Source organism: Colossoma macropomum, unplaced genomic scaffold (genome assembly GCF_904425465.1).
Source record: "Colossoma macropomum unplaced genomic scaffold, Colossoma_macropomum, whole genome shotgun sequence".
Classification (NCBI taxonomy): Eukaryota; Metazoa; Chordata; class Actinopteri; order Characiformes; family Serrasalmidae; genus Colossoma; species Colossoma macropomum.
Genome location: NW_023495515.1, coordinates 2743542 through 2764664, shown reverse-complemented (window position 1 = coordinate 2764664; position 21123 = coordinate 2743542). Strand labels below are relative to the sequence as shown.

At 41.5% G+C, this 21123-nt stretch overlaps 1 protein-coding gene across 2 annotated transcripts in view; it reads left to right on the top strand.

The window, feature by feature from the left end:
* The window catches only part of stard10 (StAR-related lipid transfer (START) domain containing 10), a 55222-nt gene that overhangs the window by 6355 nt on the left and 27744 nt on the right, over nucleotides 1-21123 (top strand). The gene's annotated exons all lie outside the window — the stretch shown is intronic.

The following is a 21123-nucleotide window of genomic DNA, read 5'->3' as shown; positions in this document are numbered from 1 at the left end:
AAGAAGGTATTAAAAAGCACTTTCAACATTATATGCCTGCAGAAACCCTGTTCTTTTGTCCATTGCGTGACATTGCTAAGCTTCTATGCTCCATATTATCTACACTGGCTTGTCCAGGTGCTGCTTCAGTGTCCACGTTCCCACGATAGCCGCTTGTTGTAACCTGGTCTGTGAGAATCGCAGAGAAAGAATAAGAGTAAATAAGCTGTTATTTGAGATGGTTTGAATAGACGATACAACACCCTCCTGTTTGTCGGCTCAGAGTGCTGATCTGCCCGGATCTTAAAGGCCTGTGGAAAAATACACATCGCTTTAGCTCAGGGTTTTAGGTTTGACCCTCTAATTTAAATGGCTTTCCAAATGAACTCTGATCTGAAAGCCTCTAATAAGAACAGTCATGGGTCAAATGACATGAGTAACGATCTAGGATTAGTTTTTGCCATTCATTTCCAGAGAAGCCATCCAAAGTGTTGTTCATATTAGCTTATATGATATCTGAACTGCTGTGCTGACCACACTTTCCACACGCCAGAGTGCTATGATGGTCTACAATGTCTACATGATATAGCACTTCTAAACAGCATTGATCTATATAGCTATTAAAGTAACTGAGCTCACAAGAGAAGTGACACTTTGTGAACGTGGTATTGTGTGAAAGAAGTCTGTGATGACAACATAGCCACAGGAAGTAGGGGTGCTGGGGGGCTGTAGCAACTCCTGCCAGCACAGGAAACCTGTGAAACCAAAAAAGGTGTAAATAAAAACTAGAAGGGCAAAGATCAACACATTTTAAGTTGGCTTGACTGAGCTGCTGCTTTGAAATCCCAGGTGCTTGCTGAGTTGTTACTAGACCATTGCTGCGGTATCCCAGGTGGTTGCTAAGATGTTGCTGGGCTGTCGCTGTGAAGTCCAAGCTGGCTGCTAAGCTGTTGCTGTGCTGTTCCTGTATTATCCCAGGCAGTTGCTACAGAGTTTGAATGAACGCTGTATGGAAACCGTATGTGCGATCGGTTCCCGAAATCACAAGCCTACTATTCCTTTATTGGCTCTGCGATCCTACCAAATTGTGTGCTTCTATCTCGAAATGTGTAAACAAAAAAGAATAATATCATAAAGAACAGTAAGTTGGACAAATGTAATTGTTATAAAAGCATAAACAATAAAATAAGCTCAGCTAACCTTCAATACCTCCACACCAACATCAAAACTACTACTGTTGTGTGGTTTATATGGAGCTTTTGCTGTACGGTATTATCATTAGTGGCAACAAGTAGCCTATCTAATGGCATCAAGCAGAAATTAATGATTCCTTGGCACCATCAGCACATTATGGACTATGCTGTTTTCAGCTGGAGAGACACGTTTTACTCGCTGTTATGACCCCACAGCACACTGAGCTGAAAAGTTTTACTCCAAGCGGCCAACTAGCCTACTTTGAGCTGGTTTCTCTGTGCTAATTGGATGAATGTGCAGGCAAGCTTTTAATGACTGTGTATAAACATGAGTCTAGTGGTTGAAAACGCCAAGTAGGCTAAACTCTGATTACGTGAATCCAAATTATCATGACATATCCAGCTGTTCGTAAAAGGCAGTGTGTTCACTGGTAACGGATAAGACCATCAGTTTATCGGTTCATTATCAACCCACCTTCCTGCAGCTGTGGTTTTGCTGGCATCACCAGCACATCTATGAGAATGGACTGTTTTCACAGCCTCTCTTTATTAACTGTAATGATCTCTGCTTCGATACATCTTGTTGTTCAGCCAAAGCCTGTTTTTTATTTATAAGGAAGATGATTACGCTCCAGTGAAGTGAGGCGGACATCACCACACCAAAGAGATGTGCGTGTCTCAGCATGCATCCGTGTGTTTTATCTGCTTATCCTGGTCAGAAAATACTATTTATAGGAATGTGTAATCCAAGCTTTGAAATATGATGTGATAACGAGATCTTAAAAAAGTACTTGCATGTACAGATTCTTTTCCCCCAAGATTCCTGCATAATTCTTTGAGATGGAAATAGTCATCTAGAGTGGTTTGATGCAAAATTGTTCATTGTAGATTTCTTTACAGTGCTGGTGATGGGAATAAGGTGGTGTGATGTCTAAAACACAAATATAGCCATTTTAGCTATTCAGAATGACCAAACAATGTACCTCTCCATGTACAAACCTAACTCCACAAAAGTTGGAACAGTGTGTGAAATGCTATTAAAAACAGAAAGCTGTGATTAGTAAATTCTGTTTGACATGTATTGAATTGAAAATGGTACAAAACACAGTATTTGATGTTTTACCTTATGAACATAATAGTTTGTTGTAAATATACGCTCATTCTAGATTTGATCCAAAAAGCTGGGACAGGAGCATGTTTACCACTGTGTTGCATCACCTTTCCTTTTATCAGCACTAAATATATGTTTGGAGACTGAAGTCAGAAACTGATCCAGTTTTGAAAGTGTATATTTTTTTGCCATTCTTCTATTATATATCCTTCAGCTGTGCAACCACACAGGGCCTTTGTTGTATGTTGAGCTCAATAAGATGCACAGTTTTAATAGGGGGCAGTGCTGGACTGCAGGAAGGCCAATCTAGCACCCACACTCTGATTGCGCAGCCAAGCTGTTGTAACATGAGCAGGATATGGCTTGGTGTTGTCAGGTTGATATAAGCATAGACATCACTGAAAAACGGCACCTAGAAGGCGGCACATATTGCTCTAAGGCGTGTTCAGCATTAGTGGTGCTTTCAGAGATATGCAAGTTACCTCTACATGCTGCTCCTCCCGTACCACGATAGATACTGGCTTTGTGCTGATAACAGTCTGGAAGGTCCTTTTCTTCTTTGGACCAGAGAGCACAACGTCCATTCTTCCAATAATGAAAGGTGGACTCGTGAGACCACAGTACGTTTCCACTGTGCTTCAGTCCATTTCAGATGAGCTCGAGCCCAGAGAAATCGGCAGTGTTTCTGGACACTACTGTCCTGTGACTGCCATAGTACAGTCTTCACTTGTATTTGTGGACAAAGTGATTAACAGTATTTATTGACGACGGTTTGTCAAAGTTTTCCAGAGCCTATGGGGTGATATCCATTACAGAAACATGCTAGTTTTAACTGCAGTGCAATCTGAGGGGTCGAAGGTCACAGGCATTAATTTATGGTTTTCGACCTTTTCCTTTATGCACAGAGATTTCTCTGGATTCCATGAATCTGTTTAAGTTATTAGGGCTGTAAGAATATATTGATGCGCTTGAGGATCAGGGATATGTTTTATGATACTGTTTCAATTTTCAAAAACACAGTGTCGATTTTTAATTAATAGTTTACATACAACGATTCGCGGCTCATTTTGTGGTGTTTAAACCTCCGACCGCTAGATGGCAGTGTTGTAATCTGTAATCAGCCCTTAGACTCCATTCCACTCCACCGTAAACAAGTAGCATAAGGGCGCACTGCTAATGTTAGCATTAGAAAACCTAGCCGACTAGTAATGTTACAACCGATGACTGAATCTGAAAGGCTTAGACTGCAGTTCTAACAGTTTGTCCTACCTACTGAGTGAGCATGTCCGTGTCATTACAGTAGCGTAGTAACTCGTGTTTGTAATGCACCCCCTGATACGGTGATTTAGGCTCTCAGAATATCCTACTTATTCTTTCAATGCTGATAACATTTTCTGATAAGGAGATTTAGACAGGGCTGAAGTCGGTTCCTATTCGCCAGCTTCTTATTTGGATTTTCCCTTTCCACCTTAAATGGTGCAGTTGTTGCATTCTAGTGCCTGAGGTGTTGTAATAATAACTGCTGCACCATTTAAGGTGGAACGGGAAAATTGGAACCAGAAGCCAATGAATAGGAAACTGACTTTTTCTTTTTCTCAGATTTTATGCATATGGTGGTGTTTTTTTTATTTTTTTATTCTATGACAGTTTTCCGAAATTACATTTAAAAAAATCGCAGTGTATTGAATCGTAATCCCTGTATCGTGATGCGTTTTGTATCGCCAGGTTCTTGCCAAGATGCAGGCCTAGTTATAGTGGACTGTAGAGTGTGAAATACCTAAAATCCTTGCAATCCCTGGCTGAGGAACATTACTTTTAAACTGTTGGATCTCTTGCTGATGCATTTTTGGCAAAGTGGTGAGCCTCCACCCATCCTTACTTAAATAAAGGATTATGCCTTTACTGGATGCTCCTTTAAAACCTACCATAATTGCATCACCTGTTTAAGATGTTTTATGAACACTTCAGTGTTCCTAGTCTTACATTGCCCCGTCCTAATATTTTTGGAATATGTTACAGGCATTAATTTTATAAAAACAATGAAGTTGAAATAATAAAGGATTACATATCTTGTCTGTCTTTGTACTGTTTTTGTTCAGTTACAGGTTGAAGTGGATTTATAAATCCCTGTTATTTGCATTTTACCTGCTGTCCTAACTTTTTTGAAAATTGTAAAATGATGTCTCAGACAGCAGGCTGAATATTTGTGTCCATTTTATGTAATAACTTTCTATGAGGGAGCTTTTAGAAGCATTTGGTGGTTCAGACGTCGGGTTCAGATCACCACCACTGTGAACAGTTCATAACACTCTCATTTCAAAATTAAATTATGCAGAAACTTTAAGAAATTGGTGGAATTCCCCTAACTATATAAATATCTAACTATCTATATATATATATATATATCCTTTAGTATTGGCCGACACCGAGTACCGATGCTAACTCTAACCTAACTCACCTATAACTCCTGATATTTATACAGTTACACTTCAAAAATATTTTATTTTGGTAAAATCTGTTCTGGATCACAAATAAAACACACTCAGCTTGGCTAGATTTACTTGTTGGATTAAATTTATTAGATGCTTAAGAAAACTCTTTTTTGTTTGTGTACTGTGTTTACTATTGTATAATTAGTAATAGGAACTATGTTTAAAAATGTAAGTAAGTGTAGCTAAAATATTTTTATTGTGCAGAACAGTTTAAAACAGAACTGAACAGTAAACTGATAAACCTGGTGTTTGTGTATCAGCACACAGCAGCTTCTCTGGCACCAAAACGGAGCTGAATTTTGTTTCACATCCAAATTTCTCAAGTCGTTTGTCTCACACGTGAGTCTTGTTCACTCTCGCTGCATCTCTGAGCGTCACTATCACTAATACTTGGTCGAAATGCACATCCCTGGTTCTGTGTTAAAGGGTGGGAAAGAGTCTAAGAACAAAATGGAATTCCAGGATTTAACTGTTTGGATTTAACCTCAGTTCCCACAGTGGAGGTGAAAACCATAGTGGAGGTCGCTCTCTTGCTCTCCCTCCTGAGGCATCATGCACACTCTCTTCCTCGTTCTGTAAGAGATTAGTGTCGAGGACGTCTAAAAAGACGTTCCGTAGTCAGTGAAAGAAGGATGTAACTCCAGGCATTCCTCTATTCGTTCACTCTCTGTCCCTCTGTTTTTGGCAGGCTGGATGGTGAATAGGCTTTACGCTCTTGTAAGCGATTTTTGGCTCCTGTTTTAGGTCGTTAGGAGTGGAGGTACCGTCACATGACAGCATTTATCTTCTGCTGACTGTAATACATAATTACGAGCGGGTGTTTGGTGCAGGCCTGCTTTGTGCCGAGGGCTGTAGTGCAAGCAGACCTTCCCATTAAATCAGATGTGTCTGTGCTCTCTCTGCTCACTCCTAATGAGGGCAGGTGGTGCAAACACAGAGGAAAGGAGGCCAGATAGACATACGAGTCTCTCTTTCTTTCTCTATCTGTTTCTGTCTGTTTGATATGAAAATGAAGGCTCGCCTGGCCTGTAGAGCTCTGGGACAAACTTACAAGGGCTCTTTTACATCAAGTGGCAGTTAACTGTGCAAACACTTCGTTACACTCAGGACAGTCTGCGCTCGCCACGCACCCGTTTCAGAACCCCTTCGGCATTGATATGCAAATGTCCTCGCTGGAAAATGAGCCGACCTGCTCGCTACCTGAGCTGGACGATATAGATATTGCCATTCCTATATCGTTTAGTAAGTCAGCAATTATGTATAATTCCTAATATTGAATAGGAAAGGTTTTTAAAACAGTGGAGCAAACCAATACTGTAATTACACGTTTAAAAAATACTAGAGCTCTGCATTGGCAAGAACCTGGCGCTACGTTACGTATCACAATACCGGGGTTACGATTCAAAATAATGTGATACTATAAGTGACCCTTATTAGTCCCACAATGGGGAAATTTCAAGTCCATTTTTCTCATTCGTGCACTGAAACACCACATATACACACACTAGGGGGCAGTGAGCACACTTGCACACATTAGGGGGCAGTGGTGGGCAGCCCTATCCACAGCGTCCGGGGAGCAGTTGTGGGTTAGGTGTCTTGCTCAAGGGCACTTCAGTCACGTACTGTCGGCTCAGGGGATCGAACCGGTTACCCTCCGGTCACAAGGCTGGTTCCCTAACCTCCAGCCCACGACTGCCCCCACCGTTCTCTCTGTCCGTACCGCTGCAGTCGATCCCCGGATGTTACTATACTGATACTATGATACTATAAGCAGTGCCGGTCTAAGTATTTACGATTCAGCCATCAGTGGTAGCCTTTCTAGTCAGCTACGTTTGCTAATGCTAATGTTAGTGGTGCACCTTTAGTGGAAGAGTCTGAATAGCTGAAAATAGATTACAACACTGCCATCTAGCAGTCGAGGGTTTAAACAACACAAAATGAGCCGCAAGTCTGCAACGAATCTTTGCATGTGAACTGTTAATCAAAAATACTGTGCTTTTGAGAATCGATACAAAATCACAAAATATAATATCGCGGTACTCAAGTGTATCGATATCTTCTAGTCTTCACTTGAAGCGTGTAAATGTTGCTGTGGTCATGACGTCCACCGAGGAGAGGCCATCTCAGGAGAGATTTAGCGTTCTCTTATTTAAGGTGAGAAAAAGGGTGAGGAGGAGACAAGAAGACAAGAATTCAGCATTTTTGCCCATGACTACATTTTATAATATTTTCATTGGCGTTGGAGAACTGAAAAGAATATGGTGAGGTTTTTTTTCTGTATTATCATTATTTATTTTGTTACTATATTACTATTTAAAGAGCACAGAAGTAATAAAAATGACATTTACTGTTAAACAATACTAATAAACAGTTTTTTTGCCATTGTTTACACTAGGCAGAAGGCAGTGACCTACTGTCTAGGCCTCCTCACTGTCTTCCCATTGGCTGTGTGCATATTACGCTGTCTCTTATTGGTAGAGAGCAAAACAGCTGACATGCAACCTTCCCTTTAATTTTTAGCCACGTAGCGAGTTACACCGCTGCTATTTTAGGATAACCCATCCTTCTTTTGAGGATGAGGCGTGAGGAAGGTCGCTAGCCATAGCAACAGCTATCATTAGTACCCTCCCTGAACCTTTGCCCCCTGGTTTAAATACTGCATTGAGCTTGAGGCCTTGGACTCCAGTGTCTGGTATAATGGTAATAAAGTATATTGCGTTTTTTTAAAAATGATAAACGAAACACACTCCACTCGTTTATATTTTAGAGAGGCTCACAGATCGTTGGTGTGGGAGCATAATAGTGATCTAGCGACAGCTAACAGCTACACACCACAGAACGCATTCAATTTCAGCTTTCACACCAGTCACTCAGCGTTACGCACTCAGATGTCCTTTACACTGCTTTCATTTTAGCTTCAGTTACCTGGAAGTGAGCCTGTGGCTTGTTTGAGAGGTTTAACTAAGCTCTTGTTAGCTTAGCCAAACACTGCAGAACTGGTTCAAGTTTGGTTTTCTGTCACTCAGACATTAGTTTGTATCATCTACAGTTGTTTCAGCAGAGCTCCAGTTAGTCAGAATCAAACTGCAGCTGAATCAGATTTGTAGGTAAAAATAAAATAATCCTCCTTTACAGTAAAATAAAGCTCTGCTGATCGTTCAACACAGTTTAACAGTAAATGGTCTTAAACTCTGGAGTTAATGTAGAACTGCTAATTCACCCTTTAACCCTGAAGATCAGTGCAGACTGCTGGTCACCATAGCAACACAGACAACAGTCTGGCCTAGCTAGTAGCTTACAAAACGGCAAAGAGAGAGATTTAAGACGAACATTGATAATTTGGAGTCTAATTGATCTATTTGCATTTATAATCACTCCAGCTGGTTTCCTGATACGTTTAATCTGCAACGAGAAACTGACCAACACTTAAAAAGTCATGAAGCTGAAGTCGCTTCTCATTCACAGCTTCTTGTTTGATTTTTCCTGTTCTACCTTAAATGGTGCTTGAGGTACCAGAATGTAACTGCTGCACCATTTAAGGTAGAACAGGAAAATTCAAACAAGAAGCTGTGAATCAGAAGCGACTTCAGCCTCGTAAAAAGTCGAACATTGAGAGACATTTTATAGAAACTGTTCTATTTCTGTGGAAAAGTTTCCTGCTGGAGATGTGAGAAAAGCAGCTGTAGCTGAGCTAAAGCTTAAAGCAGAGCAAAGTGCGCCTGTGTTTTTGTTTGTTATATTCTATAGCCTTTTATAGGACATTAGAACACAGTGAGACATTTTCACAGTGAAGATGGTAAAATGGACAGTGTTGTGGCTCCCAAGGTGGTTTTGTTTTTATTGAAAGGACAAAATGGCTCTTCTTAACGTTTGGGTTGCCGACCCCTGTGTTAGATAGATGGTTTGACATTTATTGAATGCTGGCTTGAAGATCATGCACTGCATTCACTCACTTGCCCAAGTAAGCAAACCAAAGCCTTTGGATTATTTTCGATTTTGAAAAAACGCAGGACGAGACGGTACAAAAGCGACAAAGTGCTTTTATCTCACGATGTTATCATGTTCCCCCAGGTCTTATCACCGGCATCAAGCCACAACAAAGGAGGGGTGCATTTGTGTTTTTGTGGTTGTATTGTGTGCGAGCGCGAGAGAGCAGCGAGAGAGCGAGAAAGTTGCAGTATGCTTTGTAAGCGTTTCATATTATGTTGCTTGCAGTTTTATCTGTGTGTGTGTGTGTGTGTGTGTGTGTGTGTGTGTGTGGGCGCTCTCTGCTGACCTGCGTCCTCCTCGGGGAAACAGCAGTAAAGAACAATAACATGCAGAGTGCAGACGCTGGAGAAACTCCTCTACTGAAGCAGAGAGGAGGATAAAGACAAGTGAATATCAGGCTTCACTCAACGTTTCTGTGAATATGTATAGATTAAAGTCTCCTCTGAAGCCCTGCAGCGTTACTCCCAGCCCGAGAACACTGCGTGCTCAGTTAGGTGATCTTTAGGTAAAAGCTGTAGTTCAACCAAAGGTCAGTGTAGCTAATTTACCCCTTTTGCCCCAAACACACTCAGTCAGCCAGGACATGCCTGCTGTCTGAAGTTTGCTTCTAAAGCTAATGAAGTAATAGACGTAATGAGTGTTTATACACCCCAGTCTGCATTACGCACTTTCAACAAACTTGGTTTTCAGGTATTCATTCATTCAGGCACAGGGTGATTCAAAAAGATTCATCTGATTTCTAAATGATTTATTTCACCTGTAAATCATTACAGATCAGTGCAGTGAACTGTAAACGGTTTAAATGAGCATAAAGTTTATTATGTAATTGTAGAAGGTCTCAGTCTGAACCTCCTCCAGCTGTACAGACAACATCAACACCATAGTCAAACTCATCCCATACTGGATTGAGCATGTCGGGTGTCGCTGCACTCACGGCTCTTTCAGTGCGATTTCGGAGATCATCCAGTGTTGTGGAACCAACGACGAATGCTCTGAGCTGTTGGAGCTTCACTGCCCACGAAAATCACACTGCACAGTTATGACGGATTCACTCTTATTGAAGTGGAGAACGCAGAACGCTTTCTGCTCAGGGGTCTCATCTCCTCTCAGACTGAAGGGGTCCAGTCAGAAACTCTATGTCCCCCTCTTTCAATTGGATTGTGATTGGTTCCTAGGCGCCTCCCGGTTGTAAAAATATGGTGCTTTGAAATAGGATTAATCTTTTTGAATCACCCTGTACTTTGAACTGTGGGGAATAAATAAATGTCAAAGTAAAGAGACTTTGGTCAAAAGTCATACAGATCAGTGTCTTGCCAATTTACATGACTGCACATGCAGACGAATGCATTTCAAAGCGTGTTTTATCAGTAAATAGCTCAGGGAAGTGGGTCGTTTTTCGAGTTGAATGGAGGCAGGAGGCTGCCTCTTCAGATGAGCTACTAAAGCTAAACCCTCAGTCACTGGAGCAGTACCCCTCATGTTACTCAGGTGGTACCCTCAAGGGTATCTTCTCATTCCACTTATATTCCACTGTGTTTGTTTATAAGTGTCACCTATACCTTCTAGATGTATTATATTGTTGTATTTTAAATACCAAAAATATGACTGCATAGACATTTTTTGACAGTGTAGCCGGTACAACATTCAGTGCTGATGAGAACTCTCGTTGTCTTCATAGAAATGCATGTTCTGTGTGTGTGTATGTATGTTTGTGTACTAGGGGTGCAACAGTTGTTTGACTTAGTCGACAAAATCGATGACCAAATTAGTTGGCAACTAATTTACTGGTCAGTTAGTTGGGGACGTCGTCACGTGTGTTTCTCTCGCTCACTAGGAGTGTTTTGTCATCGCTACTCACTGGAGAGTTAACAAAGGCACGACGGCAGCCTGGAGAACAAAAAGTGACAAAGCATTTCACGCTAAACTCCGAAAAAAAAGGACGTCAGTTGTGCTGTTTGTGAAGCCGACCTCAGCTGGCTGTGGGAGCACATCCTCCATGAGGGAGCATCTGAAGAGGAAACGCATCGGCTCACTGGCTGAAGAAGACTCATCTCGGGGAATGTTAAAAGCTGTTCTACTTCATGTTATGAGCTGAAACTTCTACTTCGAAATGCGTGTTCTCTAGAATCGTTAATGGAGTCGTAACAGAGAAGCAAGTACCTGTTATTCACAGCGAACTATAAATATATGAACATACATCATTTAGAAGATGAAGAATATTCAAATCCTTTATTTCTTGTTTGGTTTCACCGCCTCTCCAAAAGTGTTTTGCTGCGTCTCGCAACATCCACCGTCTGTTCTGCACATGCGCAGACTGAGAACGCCGAAAGAAATCAGAGTAAGAGTTTACCTGCACTAAGAAATCTGACTACTGAGCTAAAATCCAGCTCTCTTTATCGGATTTCTTAATCAGATTTCTAGATCGGAGTATGGTGTTTACATGACCATTTGAATAATCAGATAACTGCAGAAATCTGATTATGATCGGATTATTGAGCGCATGTATACTCGCTCACTGTCTTAGCGTCGAGGCCACTGGTGCGTTCAAATTCGGTGAACGTTTGCAAACAGTTTCCTGTTTACTTTGAGTTCTGCTAATTATTTGAATCATTAAACTGACTGAAATCCCTCCCACACTCACATCTGTACGTGGCACTGTCCACTCATGATCAGACCACCCAAGGTGCCTGTTAATGCCTGTTAATGGGGCCTAATTGTCTTGCTTATGTAATTCATGACGCTGTATGACATCTTATCCATAGCAGTGGACAGAAGTAGGGAGCACAGCTAAAAGCAGTAGCATTAGCCAACCTGACGCCTGAGATTCCTCTCTTTCTGACTGATTTGATTCCGTTTGAGTTGGGAGACATTGCGCCTGCTGTAGTCTTGCTTTAAATAACACTTTCATTCTCAGCATCATCACCCCTCCCCTGCTGTTCCGCATGTCTGAGTCTCTTGCTGCTTTAATTTAGCGCGTGTGTGTGTGTGTGTGTGTGTGTGTGTGTGTGTGTGTGTGTGTGTGTTAAGACCCCTGTGAAGCTCATTGCCTTGTAGCAGACATACACACTCCCTTTGCTGCAGTGCTGCCTCCCTAGTGATCCAGAGCGATCCATTCCGTACACACCGGCCCTCCCCCCCCCTACGTGCTCTCACTTGGTTTGATCCTGATCTATTGTCTCCTGAGCAGTGATGGTATCGCTGATAACAATCGCAACTGTATTTATTTCCCCACAAATGCTCAGGCGTTTTCTCTGGAAGCGCTCTGGCGTGACCGTGCTGATAGAAACCGCTAGCAGGTTTCCTGCAGCTTCCGCTGGCGATACAGTTCATTTACATGTGCCCCATTGTAAAAACAATTCCTGAGATAAAAATACTGAGTTACTGAGTTAAATGAAAGCAGAATCCTCTCTGAGTCGTCCTCCTCAGGTCTAAAATTGGCCAGCGAACTGGGACTCTCCAATGCAATACATTTGTTTGACTCCCAAAGATGGCCTTTCCTTTTATTTAATTTATTTTGGGCTTTAAATCGTGCTTTATTATAGGCTTAAGTTAATTAACAGTGTTAAATCAGGGTTTAAATGTCAAAAGCTCTTGCCCTAATACCAGAGGTAGAAAAGGCCTAATTTACATATCATGCTTTTCCTTTCTAAGCTCTGCAAGTCTTGTACAACATTTTCCATTTTAAGTTTTGCTCGAAAGAGCCTTAAATGGCCAACAGAAAATGATCCAATGACCTTCTTTCCTGTGGTATCTAAGTGGGACCAATTTGGTTAGGAGGGGAAAAACTTCATTCTAGACTGTCTGGAGGTTCTAGATATGTCACTGACTGCAAATGTGAGCAGTAGTGTAGCCAAGTGTGTCAATTAGAAATCAATGACGGCTCCATGCTGGGGCTTTTTACTGAAAGAGTGTGGAAAACTCCTAAATCACTGCTGTCAGAACAAAACCTTGTATCTCCAAAATGATGACTTTACAGGAGGAGGAAAAAACCTACTTTACTGTTGATGTAAGTCAATGGAACCAGACGTTTTTCCAAGTCATTTTGGGACATTTCTGTTTGTCCATTCACCGTGAACTTTACATTTTCAAAATATGTCAAAAACTGAAAAACAGCAAAAATGGAGATGCAGGGTTTTGTACTGACAGCAGCGAAATACAAGGTAAAATTTGGGTTAATGGCTTTCAGAAGCTTTAACTGTCCATGCTTAACTTAGTTAGCTTTGTGCTAATTTGCAACCAGAAATCCCATTGAGACACTAGTTGAAATTAGGATTATCATACAGGTGTTTTTCTTCCTCCTTCCCTCTCCCACATTGAAATTTGACCTTTAGGCCTTTGGTTTGGGCCTTAGCTTTAATGGTCATGGTTTGCCACTGCCTAATAACAGGACAGGACAACAAAACATTGTTCTGTACCATTCTACAGCACATATGTAGCCTTCTATACATATTTAATATGGAATTTAATATGGCTCCACATTACACTCTAATAATAACCTTGGGCTACATCAACAGTAGCATGTAGGCTAGCTTTACAAGGCACGCTTTAGCCATATTATCTTAACTAAAAGTGCTTGATAGGCTGTTAAAGTGTGATTCGTTAAACTTGTAGCATGAACTACCAAACCATGAGTTTCTGACAGTTGCTGGTGCGTGTAGGCCAGTGTTTCCTTGTGGTAGTAGCCATTATGGGAGAGCTTCTCTCGTTAATCTGCCACCATGGCAAAAAATGATCGTCGCCTTCTCTGCAGTACTGTTTACAGTCAGCGATGACCTGAGCGTGCAATTAAGTGATCACACCAGCCTGCTTTATTGCTAAGTATTTCTTACCCAGAAAACCCTGAGTGAGCAAGTGTGGGTGACTACTAATGTTTGTTTTTGTCATCTGAGCCTGACGGCTGTAAAACCCAGACCAGAGGTGCCGGCGTTCTGCTCAGCAGCTCTGTGAAAGAGGCGGTTCTTCAGCTCCGATCGCGCGAGGGATTGTGACAGATATGATAGATGTGTTCTAAACCACAACACTGCAAGACGAGGCCTTCTGTCAAAACGTAACTAAATGAGGACGTGCTCGGTGATCTGTGCTACGGGCCTGAGAAGAGTGTGTTAGTAAATGCTGCAACTTTTTTGGGACTGAATATCTGAGAAAGAGATGGACTGCTGTGGCCAGAATGAAATGAGAACCATATCTCAGTTGGAGCAGAGACGTATTCTCCCCCACAGTGTAGAGGAGGAACCTGCAGAACCTGCAGGTGCTCCTTGTAGGGAGCAGAAGTCTATTACGTGCACAGTAATGGGCCTCATTCACTCATATCTTCCTGAGTTTTTTTCTTAAATTTGTTCTTGAGAAAGATCTTAAAAAAACAGTCTATGTTAAAACAGATGTTCTTAAACCGTGGAATTGTTCACACCTTTGTGCTCTTGAGTGTGTAAATGCTGTTCTTACCTAAGTACCAAATAAGAAAACACTGGTGAATGTCAGAATCTTTGTGAAAACTACGTAAGTTGGTTTTAAGAAGAAATCTCTTGTGTCTGGAGTTATGAGGCTAATGTATTTACCAACTAATGGAAATGTATACCCCACCAGTTAGCGTCATGCAAATGGCATGACTAAATCATAAGACACTCAACTCAAACACGTGTCGAGTTAAGTAATCTCAAGTTCGTTTATGTGGTCTCTGCTTCTGTATGACGTACTGAAATGGACAAAAGTGTGTTTCAGAGCTGCAGAAAGTAGCATCCATCATAAAAGAAAAAATTATGTTTATCATAAATTGTTTGTGCTTTTGTTCATTTTTATAAATAAGTCAGGCTGAGTGATGTGAAAGAAACATTATCATGATAATTCCAGACATTTCCATGATGCATCATATGCATCACAATTAGTTTTCTACAATGCTGCCTGAGAAGGCTGCTTGAGCGACACTACACCACAGTTTCAAGGTTTCCTGACCCGGCCAATTGAGTGACGCTACACCACAGTTCCTAGGTTTCCTGGCCCGGCCAATTGAGTGACGCTACACCACAGTTCCTAGGTTTCCTGGCCCGGCCAATTGAGTGACGCTACACCACAGTTCCTAGGTTGCCTGGCCCGGCCAATTGAGTGACGCTACACCACAGTTCCCAGGTTTTCTGGCCCGGCCAATTGAGTGACGCTATGCCATAGCTATTGAGGCTGCCTGGGCCAGCTGTCTATACTGATGCTACACTGCAGCTAGGAAGCCTCCCAGGCAGAGAAGCAAAGGTCCTAAGACTAGCTAAGTGACTCTGTACCGTGGTTTGAGTAGCTGAGGAACTGTGTGAGTGTAATGGGTTGTTTTCGTTTATTGTTGATTGTGTTTTAGTAGTTCTGTAAAGCATCCTTGGGTTTCAGAAAGGCGCTGCGTAAATTTAACTTATCTCTGTTCCATATAATGTCCTACATAAAAAAAAAAACACGTAATCTCGGACAAGCTCAGTGGAATCACATTGCATTCCATTCAGCGTTGAGCCTTTCATAGGCCAGGAGCGGGACTCGCCGTAGCAGTTAGCATGCGCTTATATTCACAGCCAGTGCAAAACCAGCCACCCAGCTAGCGATGAGTCATAAATAATTACATAACATTGATCGTGCAGTGAAATGGCAGGTCTGGCTGGGTGAAGACGCTGCTTCCCTTCATGCACAGGTTCTTCACAATGCAGTGAGAGCGAGTGTCTTTAGGCTGTTCAGATAAGTAGAGGATGATGTCCATTTTCTGTAGAAGTGTGTTTGGAGATGAGACACCGTAGTGCAGCAAGCGAGTAACGAGCGCAGTAATTTCAGGACGTGCACTGTGAACCAGCCTACGTGCACACAGCCCTGTATGTGTGGGTGTTTTGAAGAGATGTCAGATTCTCCTTAAGGACACTGGGCTTCCCCCAGTCTCTACACACACACATCTGTCCTCCCACTCATGGTGACTTTTGCCTGCTGAAGGAAATCCCACTCTCTTTTCTCCCTCATCTCTTCAGCCAGATTGTACTGTTCTTATTTTGGACTCTTCTCAGGAGATGAAGCGTATACTTTGGTTACCAAAGGGCCTGTCGCGATTATTACGTAAACATCTGATCACAATTATTTGAGCTGATGGCGTTAATTTGAGCAAGTGCAATTATTTTCCACAGTTGTTAGCTTTCTTGGGCTCATGTTTACGTTGCAACCAACAACCAACAGTGTGAATTGGTTGCGTATCCTTCCGTTGAGTCGAATACGTGTCAATGAGATTCAAAGTACTTGGCTATTAAAAAAGCACACATTTTTCATATGTAAGACTTACGTAGGCGTGTCAGCTACAAACAACTATTAATAACCGTAAGACTTTCATTTACACACTTAATTTGTCTTTCCACTGTAGAGCCAAATGGATCTCATGGCCAAACCGTGCCGTTACGCTCTGGTGTGGACTCATGAGACCGATTATGGTTTCTTTTCCGTCTGCTGTGCTGCTGAATCAGAATCAGGAAAAACTGAAGAAAACTACGCAAAAGAGTGGCTAACTTCTAACAGGCTAATACCGACACATGCACGCCACAAAACACGTTAGATTCTGGTGGTCAGTTCAACACTAATCACTCAGTGTTGTGCCCTCTGAGAATCTTTATCAATGAGTGTTATTTGATCATCAGTTACTGACACTGAGCCGCTGGTATAACTACACCAGTGTTAGTGTCACTGATGTCACTTCTACAACAGGCATTTTAATCACTGATCTCAGATGTGAGTCTTTGTCCTCTAAACCGGTGCTTTTTAACCGTCAGATTACTGGAGTTAACCCTGTACTGCGGTGGGAGGCGTTCTCCACTCAGATTAGCCTAGCCTAGCAGGCTGCAGTTTAAACGCTACACAGAATGGTTCGATTTCAGCTTTGTGTCACTCCAACACCAATCAGTCGGATTTGCTGTCTATACCAGTGACAGCACAGAACCAGCTAATAGGATTGAACCTGTGCTCAGGTGTTTGGATCTGCTGGCTAAGCTAGCCGACTAGCATTAGCTCAGCTAGGAGGCTACAGCTCCAAACACCACAGATCATGTTTAATCTCGGCTTTCTGTCCCCCCCAACACCGGCCGCTCGACTTCGCTTCCCCAGAGTCGAGTCATTATCAACCTACCTCGTGTCAGTAAAGCTTCTGTTGATCAGAATCGAACCTGTTCTGTGGTCAGCAGAGCTGGTATTACGCTAGCTAAGCTAATACTATCTCCTGTCTCCTGGTTAGCAGCGCCTTGTAACATGGATTTGGCGTCCATGTAAGCAAAGTGAGTTTGATTGTTTTGGGATTTGAAATAATGCGGGATGCTGTGGAGCCATACCGACAGCAGCGTAGGACCAGCGTAGAATAGCTACGGTACATCATCCTACCGAACGGTTCTGTGGCTCTGAGCGTGGTTGGCCAATCGTGCTGAGAAAACCACGCTGAGCAAGGTTTTTAAGTGTTCCCTGTTGAATCGTGTCCGTGTAGAAATTCCACGTTTTACCCGCTGTGCTCAGAACCGTTTGGCCCTGCGGTTGAAAAAGAGGCCTTTCTGTGTTTTTGAGCGCGACTGATTTATTTTTCTGCTGTGAAAATATACGCTGGCATTTAAACATACAGTCACAAAACGCAAGAAAAACACATCTCTGTTTTTATTTTTCGACACATTTGAATACGGCAGTTGTCTTTTTGTATGGTGTGAATGTTATATGTTATATGTGTTATATGAATTGTCCAAAGTCACTTGAAATAAAACCTCTTTACGTTAACTTGCATTAAAAGTTAAGAATGTTTCTCCTGTAAAGTTCTCCTGTAAAGTTCTCCTGTAAAGTTACTGTTTGGAGATGCACGTTGTCCTTTGGACAGCGATGGTATATAAATATGGATGGTCTGACTTGCTGCCTGCCTCAGTTTTATCCTGGCATCTTTATTAATGCTGTAAATATGATTGATTATTTGGATCCGTTTATGAGCCGTTTTGCTCTGGTAGGCAGCACCACAGCTTACCGGTTGTTTCTCCTACAGTTCTGCCAGAGAAAAACGATATTCAGTGTATTTTAAAAACTGATAATTCCAGTTCACTCGGATCATGATGTAATCAAATTTGACATTTTATGGTGCATCAAATTGCTTCTTATTTGTGATTGAATCAAGTTGTCGTGAGGTCAGAGATTTACATTCCTAGGTATATATGTGTGTGTGTGTGTGTGTGTGTGTGTGTGTGTGTGTGTGTGTGTGTGTGTGTGTACACACACTGTGCACTTTGCACTAATTAAATATGAATGCACCACTTATCAAATTTTAACATGAAACCCGTACCAGTGAGAGCATGAAGGACACAGTAGACTTAAATCTTTATGGTCAGTTTGTCACAGCTGTGTTCTTGTCATGTAACGTTTAACTCTCATTTGCGTTGGAGCTCATGTCCAGGTTTCCCCTGCACTCCGATATCTTAGCTTGGACATGTACAGGTTCTGATTATAAAGGAGGGTTTTGCATGTGGTTTGCATGGGGACCTAACTGAGTGGTAGTGGTACGGTGGGAAAGGTGCCAATCGCACAAGAACCTGAACAGTTTGGCTCAGACAGAAGTACTTTACACAGCTAAACACAGTAGATCCGTCATGAGGCCTGGTCTGAACTCTGTACTGTGCCAGTTAATTCAAGATAACCTAACAGTGCGATGATTAAGGCATGCATAATTGGCGGCATGCATTACTTGTTACCTACATTATGCTTGTAGTGGAAGTGATAAAGTAAAGAATAAAGCCTTGGCTGGTCAACATGGCTACTTAGTAATGAAAGTATGAAAAATTGACAAGCAGTTTAGCAAAGTAAATTAAGCTAAAATAAACTAAAACAAATAAATAATACAATTTAAAAAATTAATAAAACAAAAAAATTATAAAATAATAAAATAGTCATCAAACCATAAAAATATCATCATAATGACACCCAGCTATTTAGGGATTCGGAATATGTTTCTATTTTTGAGGAAAATGTTGCTCTTCTTATTGTTTATCATTTTAGGAGATGTAACCCAGTTCTCCGTTTTTATTTTACACACCCATATTTTTGGAATAGAATATGAACTTAAGTGAGACCAGAAAAAAGAACCCAAAGAAAGAATCATAACACAAGTATCAGAACTGACAGATCCCTGTCTCTAGAGGCCTAATTGGTTGTACGGTTCTAGGAAAAACCTTTATAAGGCCTTTGTTATGTGGAGGTTCTTTTAACCTTTAAAACGTTCTTTATAATTACAATTTATAGAAATATTACTTGAAAGAACCTTCCTTTGATAAGTTATTTTGGGAACCAAAATCATGGCATGGTTTCTGCGGCGGGCAGGGAGAGGATCCAGTGGACCTGGGAAAGAGGTGTCTGTCGAACAGCGTTGATTTTGAGACGAGAGCAGCGCCACTTTTGTTTGTGTTTCCAAAGATGATTTTGACAACAATGGTATTTTGACACTATAGCCACTCAAATATATGATACACTCTCAGAAATAAAGGTACTAAACTTGGTCTTGGGGGTGGTTCCCTCAAGGGTCCATCTCAGCACCTTTGGTCAGGGAACATAACTGAACCATAATCCACTGAAATGATATTTTGTTGTTCTGTTTTAAAACATTAGATTATGAAAAGATACAAATATGTACTTTTATACTGGGAAAAACTTATTTAAGGTTCACAGCTGGACCTAAAAACCACTGTAGAACCTTTGAGGGAACATTTACATTGTTTGTACCTTGATGAACGAAAACCGTACCTGCGCAGAACCTTTATTTCATACGGTGTATCTGTGTATAACTGTGTGCTCTAATAGAAAAACCACTGTTTGAGTCTAGCTTGGAGCAGCCAGTAGATAGACTAGCTCTGGGTTGACTCTTAGGGTGTATTGTAAACATATAACACCTGACTGGAGTTCTGATGAAGCTCCTTTTTCTTCAGAACTCAGCGTGACCGAGACCTGACCATGACACTGTCAGCTGATACCGTTCCTGTTTAACATGGTGACAATGGATACAAGCCAAAAGCATGTAGTCAACTAAATATGGACAATTAAATAGTTGGATATCATTTAGAAACAGGTTACACAAGCAGGCCGTTGCTTCAGTTTGAGTCACAGTTGCGGTTCTTTCATCTAGAGCTGAAGAGGTTCGCGTACGTTTGACCTTCTCCTTTTGATCTAGCAAATCAAATGGCGAGGTCATGACTTCATGTGGTCAGTGATGACTGATAAGCCCGTTATTGATTCTTCTTACTCGTTTTGACCCACATAAAACAGCTTTTTGGTTCCTTTTATGATGGAGCGAAGGTTAATCGTGGGTTCGTTGGTTTCAATACACTTGGCAAAGTTACTGTCCTGTCAGAGAAGTGTTCTCAGAGGAAACGTAAGGTTTCCTTTTCTAGTAACGGCTTTCTGAGTGGAAAGATGGACACATTTTTTTCAAGCTTGATTTTTCTTCTCTCTCAAAGATGAACGTTTTGAGCATAGTTTATTTGCTGGGGACATTCTGGTGGTGCAGGTGGTTGTTAGGAATCCTGTTTTCTCTAAAACTTTTCATAATTTTTTGATCTCCAGTTTTGAAAGTCTTTTTTTCCACTTATTTTCTTTTGACTCTCCATTTCCTCATGCAAGTGGATTATCTTGTATCTAATTTTAGAAATATCTCCTGAAAAATGAATAACTACTTGAACAATACTGCGTCTGTATTGAGGCGACTGAACGAAAATGAAGTGTTTTTGACATGATGGGTCAGGCCTTAGCGGTGTCCTGAGTGTTCATTGGTCAGTTTCATGCAAAATATAGACAGATTATATGAATCCAACAACTACAGGCAAGAGGCAGATGACAGACACATGAATCCACCAGATGGTGTGTCTCAGCTTGGCTTTATTGGCTCAAAACTCCAGATGTGAGTCACGTACGATCTCGCAATGTGGTGGAGTTGAAAGGGCGACTCTACTGATTCAGGAACGGTATTAGATATTAGTAGAAACACTGAGAAACACCTGATTTGATGTGCCGGCATGTTTGTCATCCCCAGAAAGTTAGTAATGAAGAGTGGTCTCTAACTTTTGCACAGAAATGTGCAGACGTGAAAACACAACTCTTCATTTTTATGAAAATGTGTCACATTAGAGAAGCTAATTTCCACTTATTTCTCCTAATTACATTACTGTAACACAGAGGTGTGGACTCGAGTCATATGACTTACATCTACATGTACATTGGACCTGAGTCCGACTTGAGACACAAATTTGATGACTTGATAATCAACTCAAGAAAATCGGGACTCGGCTTCGACTTCAACACTAGTGGCTACTCTGACTCGGACTTGAGCGTCATGACTCAGAAAGACTCGAGA